Consider the following 26,830-nt stretch of genomic DNA (forward strand, 5'->3'; position numbering starts at 1 on the left):
GGGCAAAATTCGAGTGAGGAGCTGAGCATCCATCTAGGGTAATCGATATTTTGTTTAGGTGGCCGGTTGATAGATCACGTGGAGTAGGGGTGATTCTTTTGATTTTTATTGATTTTTATTATAAAGGAATAGGTTTTGGGTTCTATAAGATTTTTACAGTAGTAAAATTTGTACGTTTACCCACTTGGGTAGATAGGTTCCACATACCAATATGCGATCCTCCAGAAGTTTTGTGCAAATGTACAGGTCTATTTGGATGGTATAGGATGAAATGTGAATAATTTAAGCACAGGTAGTATTATTCAAGATTTATGAGTGATATATTGAATTTTAAATTTTGAAAATATTTATATTTAACAAACTTTTATAGTGTAATGAACTATTCTATTTACATTTTGTATTTTGGTAATTGAATTTTACTCTATTTATTGTGTGAAGTATGATATCTCATTAATTTAAAGATTTTGATGGATTTGAACAATGATTAGAGTCATATTTTCAAAGAACTATGGTACGAACTACTGTGAAATTTACTTATAGATGCACTTTAAGATGGCCGCCACATTTTGAGTCCTTTGGTGGGGATCTGACATTTTGTCTGTCTTTTATGTTTAGTATTATATGGTTTTTTAACTTGGAGCACTGTAACAATGATGTATCCATGAGTAAGGCTGTTGCCGAAACGCGTTGGATTTGTGTGCTGAAATAATTTGATTTGCACCTTGGAGGTGTCCTGGGTCTCCTGTTATTTGAAGGAGTGTTGGAAGATATATATATATATATATATATAAAGTACATATATCCTTATTAACCCACAACTCATTAACCCTTACCCACCCTAACTCCTAAAATTACTCCTGCCACCCAAAAGCCAAACCCACCCTAAACCCTAAAAAAAACCTTTCCACCCAAAAGCCCATACCCACCCTAAACCCTAAAAATGCCCTTGCCAACCCCCCAAAACCCATAACCACTCTATACCCTAAAAAACCTTTTCCTAATAAATAAATCTATAGATATTATATATATGTATATATATATATATATATATATATATGTGTGTGTGTGTGTATATATATATATATAGATACTTACATTCACGAGTAAAACCTTCACCACACAAATGCCTTTATCATTCATGCCTTTACAATGAGATTCATTGTAAAGTCATGTGTAGTAAAGGCATAATTGTTGTAAAATCCTGTGGGGCAAATCCTGCGTTGTAACTACTGTGGTGTAATGGCTGTTTCCCTTCTACATAATGTCACACAATTCCACTTTACTCTGCTCAATGCAACACAATTCCACTCCATGCCACACAATGCCATACAATTCTACTCAACACAATGCCACTCAATTACACTCCACACAGTGCCACACAGTTCCACTCCACACAATGCCACACAGTTCCCCTCAAATCCACACTATGCCACAGAATTCCACTCCACACAATGCTGTACATTTACACTCCTAACTGCTCCACCCAATGCCACGCCATAAAACACATTACCACTCCACCCCTCCTCACTCTACCAAAGCCAGTAGATTTCACATAAGGGAGATGTATTGGCTTTGATAAACTTTGTTCTAGCCTAACATTTAGGCGGTCATTACAACCCTGGCGGTCCAAGACCGCCAGGGCTGTTGTGACGGAAGCACCGCCAACAGGCTGGTGGTGCTTCCAAGGTCATTACAATTGCGGCGGTTGCGCTGCGGTCTCACCGCCGGGCCGGCGGTTTCCCGCCACATTTGCCCCGGCGGTGATAATCCGCCTGGGCAGCGCTGCTTGCAGCGCTGCCCAGGGGATTATGAGTCTCCGACCGCCAGCCTTTTCCTGGCGGTTTGAACCGCCAGGAAAATGCTGGCGGTATGGGGAGACGCGGGGCCCCTGGGGGCCCCTGCACTGCCCATGCCTCTGGCATGCCTCTGGCATGGGCAGTGCAGGGGTCCCCTGACAGGGCCCCATGCAGCTTTTCACTGTCTGCTATGCAGACAGTAAAAAGCGCGTCGGGTGCAACTGCACCCGTCCCACGGCCGCAACACTGCCGGCTCCATTTGGAGCCGGCTCCTGTGTTGCGGCCGAGATCCCCGCTGGGCCGGCGGGGATCTCAAAATGACTGCCGCGGGAGTGCGGCCGCATTGGTGGGAGTGTGGCTGCATTGGCGGCCGCCCGGCGGTCAGATCTTGGCGGGAGGCTAAGGTCATAATGAGGGCCTTAGTTTGGCATCATCCACTTAAGATGGACAAATATTCTTACCACACATTATTACCTCCACAAATCTATTTTCATAATAAGGTTATTCCCCTTAAAATGACAAATATTTTCACCATACATTACCAACCCCACAGATCTGTTTGTGGTAAAATGTGTTTGTACCAGGCACTGCCTTACTTACCACTACAAATATATAATAGCTCCAGCCAATAATGGTTTGTTATTTGGTTCTTAGGCCCATATTTACACTTTTTTAGCGCCACGTTTGTGCCGCTTTTTTGCTTCAAAAAATGACGCAAATGCAGTGCTAAAAATTATAAATATGGGCCTTAGGGCCATATTTATTATTTTTGACGCAAAACTGCGCTATCGCAGTTTTGCGCCAAAAAGATTAGCGCCGGCTAACGCCATTCTGAAGCGCCATGCGGGCGCCGTATTTATTGAATGGCGTTAGCCGGCGCTAGCAGACCGGCGCTGCCTGGTGTGCGTGGAAAAAAACCACGTACACCAGGCAGCGCCGGCGTAGGGAAAAATGGCGTTAGGGCGTCTTAAAATGGGGCAAGTCAGGTTGAGGCAAATAAATCGCCTCCACCCGATTTGCGCCATTTTTAACGACGCCCAGACGCCATTTACATGACTCCTGTCTTAGTAAAGACAGGAGTCATGCCCCCTTGCCCAATGGCCATGCCCAGGGGACTTATGTCCCCTGGGCATGGTCATTGGGCATTGTGGCATGTAGGGGGGCACAAATCAGGCCCCCCTATGCCAAAAAAAAATATTTAAAAAAAAAAAAATTATACTTACCTGAACTTACCTGAATGTCCCTGGGATGGGTCCCTCCATCCTTGGGTGTCCTCCTGGGGTGGGCAAGGGTGGCAGGGGGGGTCCCTGGGGGCATGGGAGGGCAGCTGTGGGCTCATTTTGAGCCCACAGGTCCCTTAACGCCTGCCCTGACCCAGGCGTTAAAAAGAGGCGCAAATGCGGGGTTTTTGGCCCCGCCCACTCCCGGGTGTGATTTTTTCCCGGGAGTATAAATACGACGCATTTGCGTCGCAGTCATTTTTTTAGACGGGAACGCCTACCTTGCATCTCATTAACGCAAGGAAGGCGTTCACGCAAAAAAATGACGCTCTTTCCTCATACTTTGGCGCTAGACGCGTCTAACGCCAAAGTATAAATATGGCGTTAGTTTTGCGCCGAATTGGAGTATAAATATGCCCCTTAGTGTTTTTTTATTTTTGGATATGGCTAACATGCAGTCAAAACCCTATAAAGTGTTAATTTGTCGTAAAATTTCATTTAGAACGTGTGTCAGAGGAAAGAATACAGAGAATAGATCAAAATACGAAAAAATGGACAGGCTGCGTGAAACACATTCGCTGGAAAAATAGAGCAATTTATTAAAGAAATGCAGCTTTGCAAATTCCAGGCCAAGATTTACTATTATCGGAGGAAAGTCATTTTGTTTGGCTTATGGTTCAGTGACTTTTTCCCTGCGCTTTTGATTAATGCCCTTTTACCAACCACCCGCTAGGAATGTTAAAAAATACCGCCATTAGCTTCATGTAAACCATTGGAACAAGGGAGGAGGAGACATTTGGCTAATGTAACACCCTCCCCCCCCTGCAACTTTCCATGTGGGATGAACGTTCAGTGTCTGAAACAAAACATGTGGCCATAAATCACAGCCAGCCCTGGCTGACAATCGGACTCCTCCGCCTATCTGCTTTTTGTCAGGAATACTCGCGCTACAAGACACATCTGTGGTACTCAGCCGTTTTCAGGGAGGGGAAACGAGTGCCTTCTTTCCTAGGGTCACGTTTCATAGCACTTAAATAATCACGAAACCTGATTAAGTGCTGAATCAGGGTGTTCATAGAGAAGTTTATTTACAAAGCCTGTGATATCTGTCGAAAGTGCCAGCAGCCTGGCCCATGATTAACTCCATCGTATAGCATGCTTGAAAATGTCGCAGATGGTCTACAGAACAAATCAACTCATCATTCACTCAATACACATAGTTACGAAACTGACAAATGTTTAAAATAATGCACTAATACAGCCAATGTCCTAAACCTTAAAATACTAGATAGTAAAAAAAGAAACAGGAACTCATGTAAAGTGATAAATCTAATTCACAAAGGTATTTTTGTTGATAAAAATGAGATTACAGCCTAAAATAAACGGATTTACGCATGGGATGTGTGCACAAAAGGACTACCTAGCAGATTTAAATCCCCTCACACATGTACAATTGTGTGTCATGGCTGCATACAGTTATGTTGGTGTGAAAGCGAGCAGTGCAAGGGATCGGCAGTGGGCACGACTTTGGGTGACTTGCCTTGCGAGATTGTAAATTCCCATTAATATTTAGCTAGTGGCCATTTCCAAACTGGTCTCTGAGTCTGTCCCTTCCAGGAAATGGTCGGATATTTGCGCATGGAAAGGGCTGGAGTAAATCCCTTTCCAGGAAGGAAGAGAAACAGAACACCTTCGCAACCCGGTGGGGGAGAAAAGGAAGGGATTTCTCCATGGTGAAAAGAAGTTTAATACATGGAGAAAACAAAAGAAACACATACATCAGCACTTGAATTTCTCAAAACGGAATCGTTTGTATTTTGAAAATGTTTGAAAATATTGACTGGAAAAGTCACATGACTTTTCACGGGACATGCCTTTGAAACATGCGACCGACGCAGCTTTCCAGACGAAGCTGGCGAATAGAAAACACATGTAAAAGAATGTGCAAGCAGAGGTGTAAGCCTCCTAAGTACTTTCACATTTTGATTTGTGAATCGCGCCTAGAAATCTCAAAACTCGCTTCTTGCACTAAACAATGGAACTCCTTTATAGTTCAGGGGAAATGGAGGAAAGGGCTACACCATACAGAAAAATATTTTCTGTGTTGAGGAAAAAAAGGTAAAAGAAAAAAAATGCTTTTTGCACAGAGGTGCTGGCTTTTTACAAGGTAGAATGTTATTGTGTGTAGTGCTCCACACTGACAAAATGCCACTGCAAAAAGAATAAAAGTCACGTGACTTTCCAAGGAGTACGTGACGTCTGCATAGCTGTGACTAACTCTCCTTTCCATTTATACTGTGCAGTTTGTGTGAGTCGAAACTACTCATACATGTGCATCACTCAGGTACGTAATACTGCCGCAGTTATGTTTTTTGTGAGATGTGTGCAGTTATGTTTTTTTGCGAAATGTGTGCTTCAGATTTTAATCAAATATGCAGTTCAGAGTCTCTGAGGCCCATTATTTATACGTTTTAGCTCTGCATTTACGTCATTTTTTGACGCAAAAGCGGCGCAAACTTGCAAAATACAATTGGGGCATATTTATACTCCGTTTGCGCCGAATTAGCGTCGTTTTTTTCGACGCAAATTCGGCGCAAAACTAACGCCATATTTATACTTTGGCGTTAGACGCGTCTAGCGCCAAAGTATGAGGAAAGAGCGTCATTTTTTTGCGTGAACGCCTTCCTTGCGTTAATGAGATGCAAGGTAGGCGTTCCCGTCTAAAAAAATGACTGCGCCGCAAATGCGTCGTATTTATACTCCCGGGCAAAAATCACGCCCGGGAGTGGGCGGGGCAAAAAACCCCGCATTTGCGCCAGATTTTAGCGCCTGGGTCAGGGCAGGCGTTAAGGGACCTGTGGGCTCAAAATGAGCCCACAGCTGCCCTCCCATGCCCCCAGGGACCCCCCCTGCCACCCTTGCCCACCCCAGGAGGACACCCAAGGATGGAGGGACCCACCCCAGGGACATTCCGGTAAGTTCAGGTAAGTATAATTTTTTTTTTTTTTATTTATTTTTTTGGCATAGGGGGGCCTGATTTGTGCCCCCCTACATGCCTCAATGCCCAATGACCATGCCCAGGGGACATGGCCATTGGGCAAGGGGGCATGACTCCTGTCTTTACTAAGACAGGAGTCATGTAAATGGCGTCTGGGCGTCGTTAAAAATGGCTCAAATCGGGTGGAGGTGATTTTTTGCGTCAACCTGACTTGCACCATTTTTAAGACGCCCTAGCGCCATTTTTCCCAACGCCGGCGCAGCCTGGTGTACGTGGTTTTTTTCCACGCACACCAGGCAGCGCCGGTCTGCTTGCGCCGGCTAACGCCATTCAATAAATACGGCGCCCGCATGGTGCTTCAGAATGGCGTTAGCCGGCGCAAAATTTTTTGACGCTAAACTGCGTTAGCGCAGTTTAGCGTCAAAAAGTATAAATACGGGCCAATTGTATTTTGAAAGTTTGCATTGATTTTGCCTCAAAAAGCGGCGCAAATGCGGCGCTAAAAATAAATAAATATGGGCCTCAGTTTGTAATCCCATGTACACATGGGGCGAAACATAATAACCCTGAAGCACATGTGACCAGGTCTGTTACAGGAACTTAAGTACATGTTATGTCACAAGCAGAAACTCATTTGTGCTGCAGACATTCATCAATTGTATCATGCGGATATGGATTCTTTAGATCAGTGGAGCAAACAAAATGCTTTTGTAAAAAAATGTCTAAATTGGGCAAAATAACCAGAGAGGTAGAACTGATTCCATCACAGATTCACACACAAACAAGCATTTGCAATGCAATTGGTCTTGCATTTACTCCAGTTAGAGCTATTGGCATTGTAAATATCTAACTACACTTTTCTTGCCACATGTATTGAAAGTGAAAAGTAAAACAGTTGACATAATCAAGCCGATTCAAAGCACCATGGTAGCCATCAGAATGAGTGTGAAAGAGAGACACAAAAGGAAAAAGAAGTTTGCTCACAGTCAAACATATCGGCAGTCGTGCAATTATCCATGTAACAGGGTCAGTTTGCAAGGAGGTAACAAAACCTCCCCAAGGAGGGATAAATGAAAAGCATTTACCAATGATAACAAAGGATTTTTGAAAGGCAAGTCCACTAACGAGTAAAAGTGATGGGCGTGAGGTGAGCGTGGTTAAAAGACCACAATATTTACAACAGGTCAAAGCGCTTACACGCTCGACTTAAAACGGAAACTCACATGACTTTCCAAAGAGTACATCCCGAAACCTATGACTTCCTCAGCTTTTCAGATATAGTCAGAGAAAATGATTGGTAAATTGGCAGACTGGAAGAAATACTGTTTGGTTTCAAATTGGCATAAAGCAAGTGCAGCTGGGGTGGAGGAATTTCATCTAAATACTCCTCTCTGTCAATTGCTAAGTTCATTAAAAATCTAGTCAACTGGTTGTACTATTCCCAGTAATATAATTAAATATTTGTGCAGCGTTTGTAGCAGCAGATTATGGGACCGGCTCAAAAAAGATAAGATAGCCGTCAGTGGTTCACACAGCTAATGCATCCATTCCAGTGATTTGTATTTGACCGCAAGGCCACTGGTTCCAATCTAGTCTCTCATCCTCTCTTGATAAAATAAGTACCATTGAGTTGGGTAACAATAAACATTTATTATGTCAGTGACAAGAGACCCAAGATATGGGTGGATTCTCGTTTTATAAGTACATGCTATCATATAAAGCAAACAAATTATAAATCATTTAGGAGGTAATATTTTGTTAGAGTCCAACAAAAGTTTTTTTTTAAAGTTACAAAAAGTATTTCTCATAATGCTCATAAAGCAATTTATTGCCCATTCTGATGGTTCATCTATCAAGTGCCCTTGTTCAGTGTTACAATCAACACGTGTCATGGGCGTGCCACTTTACTCAAGACTCTTGATAAAATGATTTTAAAACATTTCATAATTACATAAAATAACACACAATTTAAAATTAAAATACAAAGGTTATAGTCACCATTACCAAAATATCCTAGCAAAAATTGTTTTGCTATACATTTCCATAACATAACACACATCAATCAAATCATATATTTCCATAGTTTAAAAATTATACAAAGCAATTTGTGACAGTCGCACTCCTATCAAAGCATAAACCACATCATACATTAGTAGGAGAATCTTGAATTACTCCTTTAAGATGATCAATATTTTTACTGTGGGTCAAAGGAATCCCTATAGCTCTAAGAACAAATGTGTTCTTGATAGCATGTAAAGAATCAACATTCCCTTCCTCATTATACATAATCTGTATATTAGCTTGTTTCTGTAATGACATTTTTAACTGACAAACGTATCTCAGTCACTGATTGAACAATCTGCATATATTACTTATTAGTGGGTTCTATATACATATTTCCTAACATAGTTGTTTCAAATAGAAACTCAGCATATTTTCCTTTGTTAAATGGCCGGCGACCAAGCAGATATAACATTTGTTGTTAATGGCAAGGACCTCACATATTCCAAATACAATATGTGTTCAATAACCTCAATATTCTTGAATAGCAATCATGCACAACACCCATCAAAACTCAATTTTAACATTACTCCCTATTGAGTCCATACTCATAATTCAACTCATGTTAATATTTCCCTATAAACACACAACAAATAAATAAAGAATCACACTTCACTCATTTACTTTCCAAGGAGAATTCAAATTGTCTTGTATATAGTGGTGGGCACAACTTGCAGAGTTTCACTCTGCAGAATTCTGTGGAGTTACATGAAAACTCTGCAAGATTCTGTGGAGTTCCGTGAATGGGTGGAAATCGGCATATTGCACTGCTCTTACCTATTTTTTAGCACTGGGATTTTGTTCTGGGTTGAAAAATCAGAGCAAACTACATCACGCAGCACACCACTGTGCACAGCTGCTCGAGTTTATTTTGCTACCGCTCAAGTAGATTTTCTCCTCGAACGGCAGATTTCTCACTGCAAATGGTTGCGACCACTCATGACGGTTCAGGGTGAGAAAATCTCTCTGGGTGCACTCCTAGTGCCAGAAAATTGCACTAGGGGATGCCACTTGTCACTTATGCTTGTCAACTTACTGTTGGCGAGCCATGGAAGAGAAAAAACTCTACCATGCGGTGGTTGACGTAATTTGGCTGAAACTTTGTGTTACATGTGTAATGCGGAGTGGTCAGAATTCCACCAACTACACCGGCAGACCGGTATTTATCACCCACGCCTACTTATATATACAATTATTCGTAATCTCCTAATTATGTAGGGATACGGAAATTTGAAAATTAACTTTCACCAAGAAAAATCTAGTGAAAAAAGTACAGTTGTTTTCACAAACACCAGCCAGTATTTATAACTTAATAACTCATCAGATTTAGTGAATGAAACTCAACATAAGTTTAAGAATTATTAAGCCACCTCACTCAATCAATGGCATCTATAGAAAACAAGCATTTGCAATACAATAGGTCTCACATTTACGTGAGTTAGAGCTATTGGTGTTGTAAATGCATAACTAAAATGTCTTGCCACATAAAACATTCAACCCTGCCACATAATTTGCTCCTTTCTGCCACATAATTCCAGTGGCCCGGCATGTAACTAAAGCACTTCTATTTAACTTCTTCATCTATCTGCAGCAAACAATGAAAATATTGCCATTTAGCATCCTAATTTAAACCTGCCACGATCATTAGAATAGAATACCACTTTCACCGCCCCACCGTCAGAGTTGCTGGCTGACTAACAGAAATGCTGGGGGAAGTAGAAATATGAACAAGTGATCATATAGATTACATTTTCACTATTACAGGTCATCTGTGTTCTTAACTCTCACAGGTTTTTCAATGCCTATGTCAACCTCTTTTGGGGTTATTGTAAATAGAGAGATCTGTATGTTGTTTGTTCACAGGCTTGACTCATCATAAATACTTTAGAGGGTTAATCTGCATATCACTTGGGCTGTTTTTTTCATCTCTGTTTTCTCCTTTTATCACTGTTTCCTGTCTTCCTTTTCCTCCTTTCTGTCTCTTGAGCCGAGTCAAATTCTAATTAAGAAAATTAAGCCGGGACCTGAAAGATGAGTGCTGATTCCCTGCACTGGCACAAATTCACTGATAGTACCCCGAGTGCGCGATCACCTCCATTCTAGCAGATCACAGTAAGGCAGAATTTGTTGATTTGGAATCAGGAATCCCTTGGCTCAAATGAAGGAAAGATGCACTAGCATGTGGGAGTGGGGGGTGTGATAGTCTGAAGAAGTTTCTAAGCGGGCATGTGCCTGCTAGTCAACACAGTTAGTGGTGCCAGCAATGGGCACTGCAGCGACAGGCAGACTCCATGTTTTGGCATCCCAGCTCTCACCTCCTGGAGTGAGTGAATGGATGAATGAATGAAAATACTTGCACGAGACCACTCGACAAACCCCAGTGCCTAGAAGAGTGAAGTGCACTTCTGAAAACATTTGTATGCATTGGTTCAGAAACAAGTGTCGAATACCCAGACAGGACAGCTAAATTCTGACCACTGACAATGCTCTCATAGTTTCCGAAGCATTGAACGTCGCCTGATGAAAATGCACGTGGTCTGTGTTAGGAAAACAAAAAAGCGATCGGTGAAATACTTGAATTAACTTCAGCCACTGGTAATTGTTCTGGGCTGCATTCTAGTCCATAGTTTTTTAGTTCGCTGTTTGATGGAGTTCTGTGTTTCGGTGCTTGGTATTTGAAATTTATGGGACCCAGGACTTTTTTGAACAGAATGCAAATTCTGAAAAAAATGTTCCTAGTCATATAGAGAACCCAAGCTGTGGCAAGCACACATGTGCTCATTATCTGCCTTCTCCCAAGCGAACTTCAGCCAGCCTGCGCCTCCCTGCATTGGGTTGCCCATGTTCTCCCATTTGCTGACTTTATCCCTGATAAAGAGGCGAACAGTAATCTTCTTGAAACGGATACTCTCTCATCAAACAGCTGTGAAAAAGATCACAACTCTAAGTGCTTTGAGCATCGCAAAAGAGAAAACGAAACAAATAATTTACGTGCTTATTTATTGAAGAGAAGTAAAACTGAGCACGTATTTGGAGCACAGCCATGTTTCACTTCACCGCTCTGCTGCTTACTGCTGTGGCAAGCTGACATTTTTCAGTGCCTTTCTTGCACTCAATTATTTAAGAGGCTGCTCGTGTTTCCCTTCTCTAGGGATGCGCCCCCTAGGGGAGGAGAGCAGAGCTTAAAATAAAAACCCAGTAACTTCGAGGACGGTGTGCTAACACAAGCAAACACGCAGATGGACACGCGCCCAGGAAAAGCACAAACACAATTACTCAAAGGTTTATAAACTCACCACACATAAACACGGAGATGAAAACAGACAAACACGTATACAAACACCTGCAATACCTCTGCGCGAGTTCGTAGTGCATGAAGCTTGAAAGCAACATGGAGTGCAACGCGAAGGGGAGTTGGGAGTTTGCGCTTGAAACTGCCATGGCCGCGGAAGGGGAGAGACAAAAGAGAAAAGAAAAATGGGAAAAAAGAGCGCTGATACAGTTCACTTGTAGTGAAACCTATTAGCAAAAGTGCAATTATCTACATAACTGGCAAAAGTGCAATTAACTATGTAACAGGGTCGATGTCATGCAAAGCGCTCGACTTCTGCCAAGCGAGATCTCGCTGCAAACATTTTTTAGAAAGTAGTCCACAAACTGGACGGAAAACATGGTGCCTCGCATGTTTTCAGTACTTGGTTACTGCGCTCGAGGAGGGCTAACCACTGGAAAAGACATGACATATGCATGCCTTCCACTAATGAATGCAAGCAGATTTTAAAAGGCAAGCCCACGAACCAATGAAAGACACTGACGTAACATGCACGGGGCTCTGTGCCCTTTTCTAACTACTAAAGCGTCTCGCAAGCGCATGCGACGCAGGCTCGACCCTGAAAAGAAGCAAAATATAGCTAATGTTATAACCTCCAAATTAGTTGCAACATAAACTTAAATCCAAATCTTCCCCCACCTCACCAAAGGAGTCTTTTGACAGCGCATCTATGTACTAATGGACAATAGAGGATCTCTTCTGTTATCTCGGTCTCTAATATAGCCACCAAGATTCCCCTCAAACATAGTAAATCAAGATGCATCACCCAGAAATGCAAAACACCATTATTTCTTGGTAGCTGCCTGAATCACCATTTTGAAACAGTCACTAACATCTCAGGTTCACCTTATATGCTTAGGAATACTGCATTAGAACCTATTTTTAACTTCAATTTTTATGACAACAACAAAAGATGTAAGTATATATAAAAATAAATATTCAAAAATATTCAAAAATATGCACCCACTAAGGCTCCGAGCCATTTTTGGATTTTCAGAGGGCATCTACCTATCAGTAATTCATAATGAATAAATACAGAAACCTTGTAGAAACTTTTCATCAGGCGCTCTTTCTTGTTTTTTTTTATTTAATGCTGAGTCAAATCACAATCTTAAAAGATAGTAATGAGTTGGGAATAGTAATTATGCTATACTTTATGGAGGCCATATACAAACCTCAAACCTGTATCACAAGTGGATTCACATACCAGCTATCAACACTCTATAAATGACTAAACATATTTCATCCAGCAGATAAACCAGATCAAATTCATGTTGGATAAGGGTAGCGCTACCTTTTAATACTAAACTTCAAGAACAAAACTTAACGAGGGTTAGTCTAAGTATATAAATGCTTGCTATCTAAAAATAAAGCACATAGAGAGCCCCAAAATGACATTAGTATGTTAATTTATATAGTAAGGAAAGAAGATGTTCTAGACCCATTAAATAGAGCTATAGTGACCTGATTATGAGTGAGTTGTAACTGGTTGAGGTGTTTACCTCATCTAGAAAATACAGATACTTCAGGTAGCAATATTTATTGGGTATGATAAATCATTCATTGCTGATCCTCTTGGAATAGGGAATTACATGTGAAAATACAATCTTATTCGCTAAGCAATGAAAACATTGGGTGGAAGTGTCTTGGTAAATAATCATGTAATGAATAGTGAAAAGACAAAAGTTGTCATCTTTGGACAAAAGAAATCAAGTTGTTGGTGTGTAGAGGAGAAGAACATGCATAGAGTTTCACAGCATAAAATTGTGGGCATTAGCCCAGTGTCCTCTGTCTGCTCTTGTGCGGCCTCCCATATACTACCTCACAATAACAAATTTGCTAGGAATTCGCCCTGCAAAGGCAAACTTATGCTCTTGAGTTTCAAAAAGTTTTATGTGGCAAGAAATGAATGACATCAAGCCTCCCTTCACCTATTTGGAGCATGTTGTGCTTTTGAATTTAACTGCCAATTGGGTACAGCAAAAAACCTGCCATGGCCCAGACAACAAATTCCTGTAAAGGCAGCCTTTTAAAATGTTACAATGAAGAAGTAAGCAGGAATGGTAGCCCAGTCATATAAAACAGGTTTTCCTCAGCAATATTTTCGTATGCCTGTGTCTCCAGGTCTGAAATGTAAATTAATTTGGCCTTCATTTAACTTGTTTTCTCTGAACGCTGACAAAAATAGTGTTTTGACTAATTAGTAAGCTTAAACCCTGCTTTGCTAAAGTAAGGAAAGCCTATCTTTAGGTAGCAGCTTACCAGACGGTGCAGTTATCTGGTTTGCTAAAGCCATGTGGGAACATTCAGAAAGCTGGCCTAGGAATGCATTCTGCCTGCTGCTTGCAATTGGCTTTGTGGTTTGTAACACATTTTCTTGCTTTCCATTTGCTGGCTTTATTTGTGTTAGGCTATCCAGCTTGAGTTTGGACCTTCTCTTGCCCAAACCTTATTTATAACATCCTTCTGAGCACCCTCTTTCTGTAAACAGACCTGTAAATCTTGTTTTTATCTCGTCACATTTGTTATGCATTCAAATACTGAAGTCAAATTTAAGGTGCTGTCTTCTGAGGGCACTTGTTTACTTTTCTTTCTCTTCCTTCAAAGTGAGAGGATTTATGAGACAAACTTGATGCTTACTCGGGGAAGGAAAAATATTTTTTCTAGCACACAAGAACATTTCAAATAACTGTGTAAGTATTTCAGAATATATCAGAATTAGGTACACAAATAAAGCACATTTTTGTTATTTCTGAAGTGTATTGGCAACAAATACTTTAATACTGTTAGAAATGGAGTCTCTGTTTGGCAGTGGTTTACACCCTGTTCCTAGTAGGGACCCTCACTCTAGTCAGGGTAAGGGGGTCACACAGCTAAGATAACCCCTGCTCAACCCCTTGGTAGCTTGGCACAAGAAGTCCCACTTATCACAAAGGCAATGTGTAAGGTACTTGTGCACACAGACACACAGCAACACAGTGAAAACACCACAAAAGTGCTCCACGCCAGTTTAGAAAAATAGCCAATATTTATCTGAGTTAAACAAGACAAAATGACAAAATCGGACATGCAGACATTTTTAAAGATTAAATCTTAGTGAAGTGCTTAGAAACAATAGCTCCAACTGGGGCTGTCACAGCATCAGGATGGAGTTGTTCCCAACAGTATGATGCCATTCGTGAGGGAGTGCGGGCCAGTCACAGAGTCACACAGACCCCAGGTACAGTTCCTTGGAAAATACAGACGTTGCATGGAGTCGGGAAGGTGAGGTGTCAGTTCCTTACTGCTAGGCAGAGGAGGTGAGGTGTTGGTTTCTTACAGTTGCAGGGGAGGTGATGCGGTGTCAGTGGCGAGGCATTGATTCCTTACCTCAAGGCAGGGGTCAATGAATCCAGCAGTCAAGATGCAAGGCGAAGACTTTGCAGTGTGGCAATCACACCACAGCGCCACAGGTGCTGCAACGTAGTCGGAATCCGGTGTCCCAGAAATCAGGGACATGGCACTAAGGACTCACACCGTGGCAGGACTTTGGAGACACTGTGGCAGCATCGGGCCTGTGTTGCAGGTCACCGTTGTTGCACTCAATGGGGACTATTTCTCAAGTGCAGGCAGCGGCGTGGAGTTGGACAGCAGTGCCAGTTCCGAAGTTGCTCTGGAGCCAATGTGCTTAGTTTCTTCTTGGTTGCACCACAGCTCACTTCCAAGGGCCCAGGAACTGGATTTGGCACCACTTGGCAGGTCAGGACTCTCAGCAAGAGAGCCCAGGCACTGGTAGGTGAAATCTTTGTTGGCCCTCGGATTTCTTAACAGAAGGCAAGCTCAGTTCAAGCCCTTGGTGAACCTTGGAAAGCAGGATGTAGAAAGCAAAATCCAGTCCTTTCACTCCCAGGACAGAAGCAGCAGGCCAGCACAACAAAGCAGCAGGCAGAGTGGCAGTCCCTCCTACAGCACCAGCTCTTCTTCCTGGCAGAATGTCCTCAGTCTGGAAGTGTTCTAACTATGTGGAGTCAGAGGTCCAGTACTTATACCCATTTCTGTCTTTGAAGTAGGCACACTTCAAAGAGAAGTCTTTGTAGTGCACACGACCCTGCCTTTCCCTGCCCTAACCCCAGACACACTCCAGGGGATTGGAGACTGGTTTGTGTGAGGACAGGCACAGCTCTATTCAGGTACAGATGTCAGCTCCTCCCATCACTCTAACTCAGGAAGACACATCAGGAAATGCAGGGCACACCTCAGCTCCCACTGTGCGACTGTCTAGAGTGAATTCACAAACAGCCCAACTGTCATAGTGACCCAGAGGTGTATTCCAAAGACAGGTAGAGGCACAGAATGGTAAGCCAGAAAATGCCCACTTTCTAAAATTGGCATTTTCAAAACTATAATTCACAAACCAACTTCTCCAAAAGATGTATTTTTAAATTGTGTTTCCAGAGACCCCTAAACTGCATATCTCTATCTGCTCCCAATGGGAATTTGCACTTAAAATGTATTTTAATGCAATCCCCATGCTACTCTATGGGAGACACATGTCTGGCAATAGTGAACACCGAATTTAGCAGTAGTTCATGATCAGGACATGTAAAACACACTATTATATGTCCTACCTTTTAAATACACTGCACCCTGCCCATGGGGCTGCCTTGGGCCTACCTCAGGGGTGACTTACATGTAATAAAAGGGATGGTTTGGGCCTAGCATGTGGGTGCACTTGCCAGATCAAAATGGCAGTTTAAAACTGCACACACAGACACTGCAGTGGCAGGTCTGAGACATGTTTACAAAACTACTGATGTGGGTGGCACAATCAGTGCTGCAGGCCCACTAATAACATTTGTTTTACAGGCCTAGGGCACACATGGTGCTTGCACTTTACTAGAGACATACTAGTAAATCAATATGGCAATTATAGATAAACCAATCACCAGTACAATTAAGACAGGGAGCACTTGCACTTTAGCACTGACCAGCAGTGGTAACGTCTCCAGAGTCCTAAAGCCAACAAAAACAGGTTAAAAAATAGGAGGAAGGCAAAATGTTTAGGGATAACCCTGCAAAAAGGGCCATTTCCAACAAATTTGATCAAAACACATCTTTACTCTAGGTGCTGCAATTTCCACATATTTTCACCTGTGCATTGTATAGTTGTATTAGTAAAACTGTATGTCTGTGCAAATGTGATGGATGTTTCAATTTAAAATGTGTTATCTGTAATGGCAGGGTGCTAACACACCATGAATACTCCACTCTATGCCACTCCACTCTGTTCTGCACCACTTCACACCACTGCAATCTGATCTGCACTACTGCACTTTACACCACTCCATGTCACTGCACTCTGCACCACTCCACTCTATTCCACTGCACTCTATGCCACTTAATGTTACTTCTCTCTACTCTATCTTGTACCACTTTACTCTATGTCATTGCACTCTTAGCCACTCCACTCTACACCACTGCAGTCTTCGCCACTGCATTCTACACCATTCCAGTCTAGGCCACACCAATCTATTCTGTGCAACTTCACTCTGTGACACTGCACTTTACACCAGTGCACTTTATGCCAATACACTCTACGCTAATGCACTTTATTTTGTAACAATCAACTCTATGCCCCTGTACTTTACGGCAATCTACTGTGTGCCACTACAATGTACTCTCCACCACTGCACTCTATGCCACTGGCCTCTATACAATTTTACTCTATCCCATTACACTCTATGCCACTCTATGCAACTACTCTCTACTCTGCACCACTCCACTCTACACCACTGCACTGTACTCTGAAACAATCTACTATGTGCCAGCACACTCTATGACACTCTACTCCACTCTATGCCACTGCACTCTACACCAGTCTACTCTTAACCACTGAACTCTACACCAATTCACACTTCACAACTGCACCCTATACCACTGCACTCTATGCCATTTTACTCTACTCTGCATCCCAATACTCTAGGCCACTGCTCTCTAAGCCTCTCTACTCCACTCTACACAACTGCACTCTGACACTCTATCTGCAAAACTGCACTGTCTGCCACTGAACTCTCCACCACCCTACTCTGCACTACTCTATGCTACTTGACTCTATGCCACTGCACTCTAAGCCACTGCACTTTACAGCACTATACTCTACTCTGCATCACTCTAACCTACTCTACTCTGCACCACTATAAGCTACTGCACTCTATGCCACTCCACTTTATTCTGTGCCACTGCCCTCTGCATCACTCAACTCAACACCACTCTACTCTCACCACTCTACACCACCACACCCTACACCACTGCACTCTACACCACTACCCTCCACATCATTCTGCTCCACTCTGTGCCACTGCACTCTGCACCACTGCACTCTGCTATGCACCACTCTGATCCTCTGTACCACTGCACTCTGCTATGCACCACCCTAATCTATGCCACTGCATTCTATGACGCTGCATTGTATGCTGCTGAATTAATTGCCACTGCACTCTATGCCACTATACTCTGCATCACTCTACACCAGTCCACTCTACCCAATACCACTCCAGTGTATGCCACTCTATGTGAATCCACACTATGGGCCTGATTCTAACTTTGGAGGACGGTGTTAAACCGTCCCAAAAGTGGCGGATATACCACCTACCGTATTACGAGTTCCATAGGATATAATGGACTCGTAATACGGTAGGTGGTATATCCGCCACTTTTGGGACGGTTTAACACCGTCCTCCAAAGTTAGAATCAGGCCCTATATCACTTCAGTACACAGCACTCTCTGCCACTCCACTCTATAACACTCCACTCTTCTCCATTCCACTCTACACTTCACGCCACTTTCCTCTGCACCACTAACTTTTAGCCATGCTGAACAGCAGTTACGCCGCTGATGTACAACATGGCTAAACACATTGGCAAAACCAGTACCTCTTTCATAGACATGACCTAATGACTTTACCAATGCTTGATAAACATGCTGGTTTTCAAGCTGTAAAGACGCTGTAATTACTTGCTTGAAATGAAATTCAACCAAACTAATGTGGTGGCTTTTTAGGGACCATGTTGAGCTGCAATTGAAATAAAAAATAGTATATTTTCTATTTTTAATATATTTTAATTCATAAGTGCTCCCTGTGCTTATATTATGGCTCTGTGACCAACATACATTTTATTTTATATGTGTGGGAGGCAACAGGATGTTGAATAGGTGCATTATTTATGATGTAATGGGATGTAATCATTTGCTTACCACGTGGTCCGTGTGATAACGTATTTTTTATTTTCTGTTTTTAGGACCACTGCTAGGTGTGCATTCATGCTCTGTAAGGAATCTTTATTTAACCTTACATTAACAAATTAATTAAAAAAATTAAAAAACGAAATCAGGTGTGTACTGCCCATAGTTCCATATTTATCAGAGTTTTACTGCATATTTTCCCCACTACATTTCAGCAGGTTTAACATGGGTTGAAATTCAACAGCCCACCCAGGGCCTTAGTGGGTTCTGAAATGATTTGCCACTCGAGTTAAATTAAGTCCTGTTCCAGTACAAAGGACAAAAGACTAGCAATACTGACAATGCCCTGGGAGTGGCAGCTGTAGCCAGATAAAAAAAAATACATATTACAATGGAGGCTAACAAGTGCAATTAAACCATCCCTATTGATCTGTGCTGTCATTTGACATTGTCTACTTGAAAACTATCAAAAGTCTGCAGCTTTCAAAGAACCTTTTATCCTCCCATACTAGAAGGTGCAAGCACAAAAGCATTCTTACATTTTTAGGTTTCATCTACAGACATTAGACCTTAAAATGTCCAAGTTGGGTAAAGACCTATGGTGGACAATATAAAACAATTACAGTAGGCTTTGAGCCAGTCAATTACGTTTGACTCTCCACTGGAACATAGCTTCTTTACCTTTTTTGGATAACATGTTCTTCCACTGCACACATTCAGGGAACTACTTTTTTTATTTTAATTTCAGCACTCCATGGAATTGCATGAGCCTGTTTGCTCTCTCTCTTATGTGTTGCTTCTCCTTCAAATATCCCCACCACACACTCCGTGACGCTCTCTCTTCCTCTCAGGCTCATCTGTACTTCCCCCACCTTTTGCTTGCCTTTTTTGCGCGTTAGTTATTTGTTTTCTCCCCCTCCTAAAGCTCCACTGTTGCTCCCCTGCCACTCGCCAACTCCCTGTTGCTTCCCTCCCCCGGCAGATTTCTCCTTAAGTGCTCCCTCGTTGCTCTTCTACCCCTGCTGTTGAGATCTTTTGTGCATGTTTACATTTTTTATTTATTTACCCTTTAATGATTGACATCCGCCATCTTCGAACAGTAATTTAAAAAAAGCAAAATGGTGGCGACCTCATGCCATATGTTTGTGCATGAATTGTCACGCATGCATATGGGTGCCTACTGGGCTGCCATAGCATCACAACACATATGTTCACATGTGATGATGAATGCTTCAGTATAAGTCATCACATGTGTTTTGCCTGATGCTGCACGGACATAAACAAAAAACATTTATTTTTACCAATGGTCAGCACATCGGGGAAAAAGCATTGCCAACGCTTTTGCCGATGACTGAACACGAGACGTACTGGCTTTGCAAATGCTTGCTAGCGTGTGGGGCCAGCTCCCAGTTTGAGCTACTCACATGCCTGGGCAATCAAACGAGGCCGTTTGTTCTACCTGTGCACAGGTAGGTTTCAGACTGTGTGTTAGCTTCAACTTAATGAAACTGCATATGCTAACGTGCAGAGTGCCAAAAGATGTAAAACCAAACAGAATGGAAGGCAGACTGCTTTCTGTGCGGGCCAACAACATATTAATGTAAAGGTGCAAGAATACAGAAGGATTTCAAAAGTTTTTTGATACGTTGATAGTGTTTTCTATGCCAACGTGTCAGAATCAGAAAATGATGTGCCACTTTGGAATGGAATGGTAGAAGTATCCACAACTATATGTGGGCCATACAAGTGTAGCCCCAAAGTGGTGGCACATGGTCAGTGTCCACATAATACAACTCTCCCTACCATGTTGAGGACGTTAAGAGCAACTTACCTTACACATATGTGAAAGCCAGCCACGGTTTCATTGGAGATCTTTCACAGAGACAAATCTGCTAGAAATGGCGGTGGACCAGCCGTACTTACATTTGGTGGTTGATTTTCAGCCATTTCTGGTGGAATTAGCTCCCACTTTGGTGGACAGGTTGGCGGAGTCTTCCATTTTTGGAATTCTAAACAGATCACTTATGTTGCTGGGTTTTTCCAACTGGGGCTGTGTACAGGCAATCTAGCAATGTTACCGTGAACCCTCCATTACTTCCTTCCTCTAAACTAGACCATGTTTGCAGGAGTTCAAGAATTTGTTACTGATGTGAAGAAAATAGATGCCTGCAAAGAAACATTGGAAACAGATATTCCTGCTCTTCTGGGTTCCTAGGTAGAGAAGTCAGCAGTTTCCAATGACTGTAAGTTACATACTTGACAGGACAGTCAAGGGATCTGCAAAAGTGAGGACAACATTTGGCCCTCGTTTCTTGTACCATAAGCAACAAAGGAAATACATAAATGTGACTCCTGAACATGAACAACTCCAATTTCTATTTGTGTGGTTGACATTGAGGTGTGGGTGCAGTACTCAAAGACCTTTGGGGAAGAAAATGATAATGTATGATGTTGAGCAGAGCAAGATGATATATAGATGGAATTTGCAGCACTACACATAGCCAAGGATTTGAACATTTGCTACGAGAAATGGAAACAAGACCATCCATTCCACAGGCCTGATGAAAGTGGCAAGTAAACAGGCTAAGTAATGGATATAACTCCTTGAGTGAGAGTTAGAAACAGGTTGAGGCAGGTTAAGTAGTGCAGCAATAAGCTGCAGCCCTTTACAAGCGTCCCTTGCTGGAGTGTTAGTCTTGTTATTGTAGACTTGGGCCCAACTCCAAAGAAACACCACAGAAACAGCTCAGCCACCTTTGGCAAGCAGTAAAAGGCAGCATTTACTCTCCACAAATTAAGATGAAATTCATTGATACAGAATCTAAATGGAAACCTTGTCCCAAAAAAATCCTACACATAATTAGAGCCCTTATCTTGACCCAAAGGGTAGATTAACAATCCTTCCCGGATCTCCCTGTACAACTGACTCTTCAATTTAGACTAGTAAATCAGTTGACCACTGTTTCCTTATTACAGACTGAAAAGGTGTGTCCATCTCATAGACCCTTCGCAAATGTGGCTATGACCTGGTGGGAATCCTGGCCCAAGGTAAAAATAGCAGTAAGCTACTTCCCCTCTAAAGGTCACTTAGAAAGCAGACAGAACCTTATCAGATGGCTCCTGCATTTTCCTCCTCCTCAGAGACACCGGCAGGTGCCATCAACGCCTTATTGTCAGGAAACAAGAGCCTACCCAAAGCATAAATCAGCTAGAGCTCATCCTGAGCAAAAAATCTATTTTTAGGGCACTCTGGAAGTCAAAGGGCCCTACCTTTAATGGCCTTCCTGGTGCAAGCAAAGCTCACTGGTGCTCCCCAAACTATCCCCAGCAAGTCTTGGGCTGGCTAAGACCCTGCTAAAATTTCTCTGGATTCCCTTTTGGCTTTCTCAGCATCAGGATGGTTAAGTTTTCTGGGCTATGTGCGCTGGGACTTAGGGCACGAGTCTTGGCTGCTGCTGGGCACCGGCCTCAAGGATTCTACCCATGAGTTGGAACAAAACCTATGATGTCTGCTGTAGCCTTACTGGGCAGGGATTTAACGCATTTCACTTTGTAGGCTGTGTAAAGCCTACGAGGATAAATGCATTGAATAGCTGCCAGTGGCATTAATTGGATTGTGCAAGCTTTCAAATTAGGCAAGTGCTGTGCATGCCTGCTCGTCTTAAAGCTGTGAAGCAATAGTGTTATGGGCTCCCTATTCCCACTGATGTAGAAGTGGATGGTGGAGGAGGATATCCCACATCAGTACCCGGTAGGAGGGAATATGGGCCACCAATGGCACTGGATTCTTTCCCTGCCAAAAAGCTCACGTGTAAAGAACTCTGTCACCCTAAATCCGGTTTTTGCTCCGGCTAACTAGCAGTGCCTCATTTCTCCCATGTGGAAGGAATGATTCGGCAGCCGAGCGCATGACATCTTTGGAACTTCTCAGGGAAGTCGTGGTTACTCAGATCCAAACCAACTCTCTTATTTCCAATATGATCTCATATACAAATGACAAAGACAGTATAAGTTTTATATAATGTTTTAATAAAACAACTGTATTTTAGCTATTAAGGCGTGAGCCGCAATAACCAGAACCATACAACACAGTAGGATTGAGATAGTCACCAGGAGAGTAAAACATAAGAACACAGCTATCATATTGTCTAACAGTTTCTACTCTCCCTCTGCTTGTTCTATTTAGAGCACAGCATGTTAAGCTTCTAGCTTGCCTATTAGAATCACTGTGGAGACATCAGCCCTCATACCTGAGCAAAGACCTGTGATCTTGGTTCAGCATCTGCAACGAGGCAGTCAGCGTCTAGTTGTGGTTCCCTGGTCGGAATCTCCCTCTTCATAGACAGTATAATATTGCAAATCTGTTAGCATAGAATCTACTGTCTTCACATCCCAATCATCAGAAACAATGCCAGGTATAACAATATCATTCATTGATAATTTGAGGACATACGGTATTTGAACCAATTCAGTGGGACCATATATATCAAACATTACTTTATCCCACACAATCCCATCCGGAATTGGTATTGCAGAAATGTTTACAGTGGACAAGTCTCTTCGAACCATATGAGACGAAAAATGCGGTTTTAACACAGTCTCCACGTGCTCAATGTCAGATCGATGAGGAAGAAAATGACCATGTATTATCAGAAAAAAAGTAACCCAAAATCCCAACCATAATAAAAGAGTCATCACGGCCAAAAACAGCCAAAAATAGTTCCAAGGAAAAACAAAATATGTGCGTTTAAGCCAACCCAGCAGCCGTCGTGGACCGTGGACAGAAGACATCGAGGACGAGGAGCCGGACACATCATTACCAGCGTTGTTGAAGCAGCCAGAAGCAGTTCTAGCAAAAGGTGCAACCGTGAACAAAGAAGCAGATGGAGGCTCTCGCCGTGGCACGCTATAAACCACATGTTCAGAAACATCAGTAGAACGTACAGCAAGTTGATCAAAAGATTCCATATTAATCGCCGTCGGTGGAACAATCGCAAGATCATCATCCACCCTCCCCAAGCTCGGAGAGGAAACAGTGTCGGTGAAAATCACCTGCAGCGGGACTTTTTCCCCAGTAGTGAGAGGGATTTCGGAACTGCTGGGTGTCCCTCTTGGTCTGCTGTGCAGAATCGGCCACATGTTGTAACTTGACATTATCAATGGAAACAAAGCGATTTCCTTTGGCCCCTCGCAGCGGCGGTAAAATCACAGTTCTCGTGCCGCTCACCCCCAACACAGGGACAGGTTCTCGATAAAAAGGACCAAATTCTTTTTTAACTGCGACCTTTTCACGCACTAGATCCCCAATCCTGGGTATCCAACCAGTAGGTGTTACTGGCTCATCCTTAATTCCTGAGGAGGCAGCACTGGCAGAAGAGTTATCTTCACAGAATTGTTGTAAATCCTGCAAAACAGTGACACGATCATTTATGTCAAAGGGCGTATCTGCCGCCTCCACACCAGGACCATCTAGATCAGGAACATACATTTGTGTTCCAAACAGGCACTCATATGAAGTACGACCCCCCAGTGACCTTCTAGGCAAGTTATTAAGTGCTCTCTGTACTCCATATAGGTGGGCTAGCCAACCACGACCCGTACCTATAACTCTGGCCGTTAAGGACTGCTTTAAATCACGATTTAAACGCTCCACGACAGAATTTCCCTCGGGATGAAATGGAGACGAGAATTGGAGTTGGACCCCCAACGAAGCCATGGTGTCCCTGAATGCCTTACAGGCAAAAGCAGGGCCCTGGTCCGAATGAAAAGCCACAACCGCAAATGTATCGACAAAGATGCGCAAATCTTTAATAACAGTTCGAGCGTCAGCCGAGCTTTGTGGCCCTACCCACACAAATCTGGAGCACAAATCTACAGCAACCAATATATATTTGTATGCACTATCTGGTGTCAGCGGACCACAATGATCCAAGTACACACACTGTAATGGTTTATTTGAAATCAGAAGGGGCGTCTGCTGCGGGCGTCTAGCCGACGATTCTTTAATTTGTTGACAAACGTCACAACAAAGGACATATTGCTTCGTCTCTTTATAGAGACCAGGCCACCAGTAACGAGCCTGTAAAAGTGAAATCGTGGCAGCCACACCAGCATGTGCAGAAGCCACCCCCTCATGTGCTGCAGAAATTAATCGAGGTCTCTCAATTTTATTGGGAATTTCACGTACACCAATGCCTGGAATTGTAACAGTAGCATTCAGCGCATCATTCAAGCAGTAACTATATTTTGAAGGAAATCCTTTAGGAAAGGGCGTGCCATCAACCGTAGCCTTTATGGCAGCCGAAATTTCTGTGTCTGGTTTGGAACTCGAACGAGTCACTGCGGCCACAGTGGCGACAGCCCTGCCGATTTCGCGGCTTCATCAGCCAAAGTATTCCCAGCACCGTGTATTCCAACGCGCTGGTGTCCAAGTGTATGCACAACATGGACGTTAGGAACCGTTTCCTTCAGATCCGCAACCTTACCCCACAACATTTTATGTTTAATGGTGTTGCCTTTAGAATCTCTGAACCCATCCATCTTCCAATAGTGTAGATATTCATTGAAAGACTGAACACAGTAGTAGAAGTCACAGACCAGCAAGGTTAAAGTCGCCGGATCCGCGTGCTCCAATGCTAACAATAGAGCTTTGAGCTCAGCCAGCTGTGCCGTGCAATCTCCCAAGGTTTTAGTATAAGTATGTCGGGGGCAGAACACTTCCCCCTCCATAGTGCCGCTCACCACCGCACATGCAGCAGAATACTGTTGTTTAGTCCCAACCGCTGGTTGCGCAGAGCCATCGGTATACATGACCACTTGATATTGGTCAATAGGCAACGTACCAGCAGGAATAGGGTATTCCATCTCATATTGAAGAAATTCTTGAGTCTGCAGTTTAGGGTCAAATACGTCATCTACATCAGTGGCTGTCAAAGACGTAGCCCATTGTATCCATCGCGGGTGCAAAGCTTTCGAATTTGGAACACTCGCTTTTGTAACTGCCTCTAAGGCCGGAATTGGGGAAACGACAATGATGCGTTGACTCTGGGCTAGCGGTCTTTCTTTAATAACAGCCGTCTGTACTGCAGTGAGAATTTTCTCAGTCTGTGCAAAACGTTGTTCTGCAGCAGAATACAAGTGAGACTTGTATGCAATCGGGACTGTCTCCCCTTCATTAAAGGTGACATAAGTAAACCCAACAGCCCCAGGTATCACCCTGATGACTAAATGTGTCTTATTGTCCAGTGTGTGTAAGTGTTTAACTGCTAAGAGATCACTCTGTAACTCTTGTAGTATGTGTGTATGTTCAATCGTCCAAAATCTACTCGAAAAATTCGGGCAAATCAACTCATATAAGGGTTTTATACGCGTCGCATAATCAGGAATGTAAGTTCTGCCAAAATTCAGAAACCCCAACAATGACTGGAGCTTCCGAACCGTATTAGGAGGCTGCAATAAAGCACATTTCTCCAAAAAATGTGGCGCTAAGCTCTTGCCCTCACTCGACAACTCATATCCCAGGAAAATGACGCTGAGGAAGGCAATCTTCGATTTCTTAAAATTAAACTTATAGCCAATATCAGCAAACCCCACAACAATGCGCGATACACACCTCAGATGTTGCAGAATCTCATCATCTGTCAGATATATGTCATCAACATATGATAACGCTTCAGGGTCAAACTCATGCAGCATTTCAGTTACACGAGCCGAAAACAGTCCTGGGCTATTCTTATACCCCTGAGGCAAACGACAAAAAAAATTCTGAGAGCCAAATGCACTGAAACAGGTATAGTCCCGACTCTCGGACGCTATATTCTGGCAGAAAAATCCATTCGAGATATCTAATGTTGTCTTTTACTTCTTACGTACTATATTATTCATAAGCGCTGCGCTATGTGAATTCTGTATTGCATATGTGCGTGTATGACTATTCAAATGTCTGTAATCCACCACTATCCTATATGAATGGTCCGGTTTAGCAACCGGAAACAAGGGATTATTCATCGGCGAGACACAGGGCTCAATTACACCCTGATACTCCAATTGTGTAAGAATTTTTCTAACCGATGCCCTTGCTTCAAATTTGATAGGATACTGCGGTTGTGGCTGAGGTTCGCCCTTTATCGGAATTACATGATAAGGTAATTGTCTATCCCACCCCACGTTATTTCTATACAGGGCGGGAGCCTGTGCTAAAGC

Source organism: Pleurodeles waltl, chromosome 1_2 (genome assembly GCF_031143425.1).
Source record: "Pleurodeles waltl isolate 20211129_DDA chromosome 1_2, aPleWal1.hap1.20221129, whole genome shotgun sequence".
In the NCBI taxonomy this organism is placed as follows: Eukaryota; Metazoa; Chordata; class Amphibia; order Caudata; family Salamandridae; genus Pleurodeles; species Pleurodeles waltl.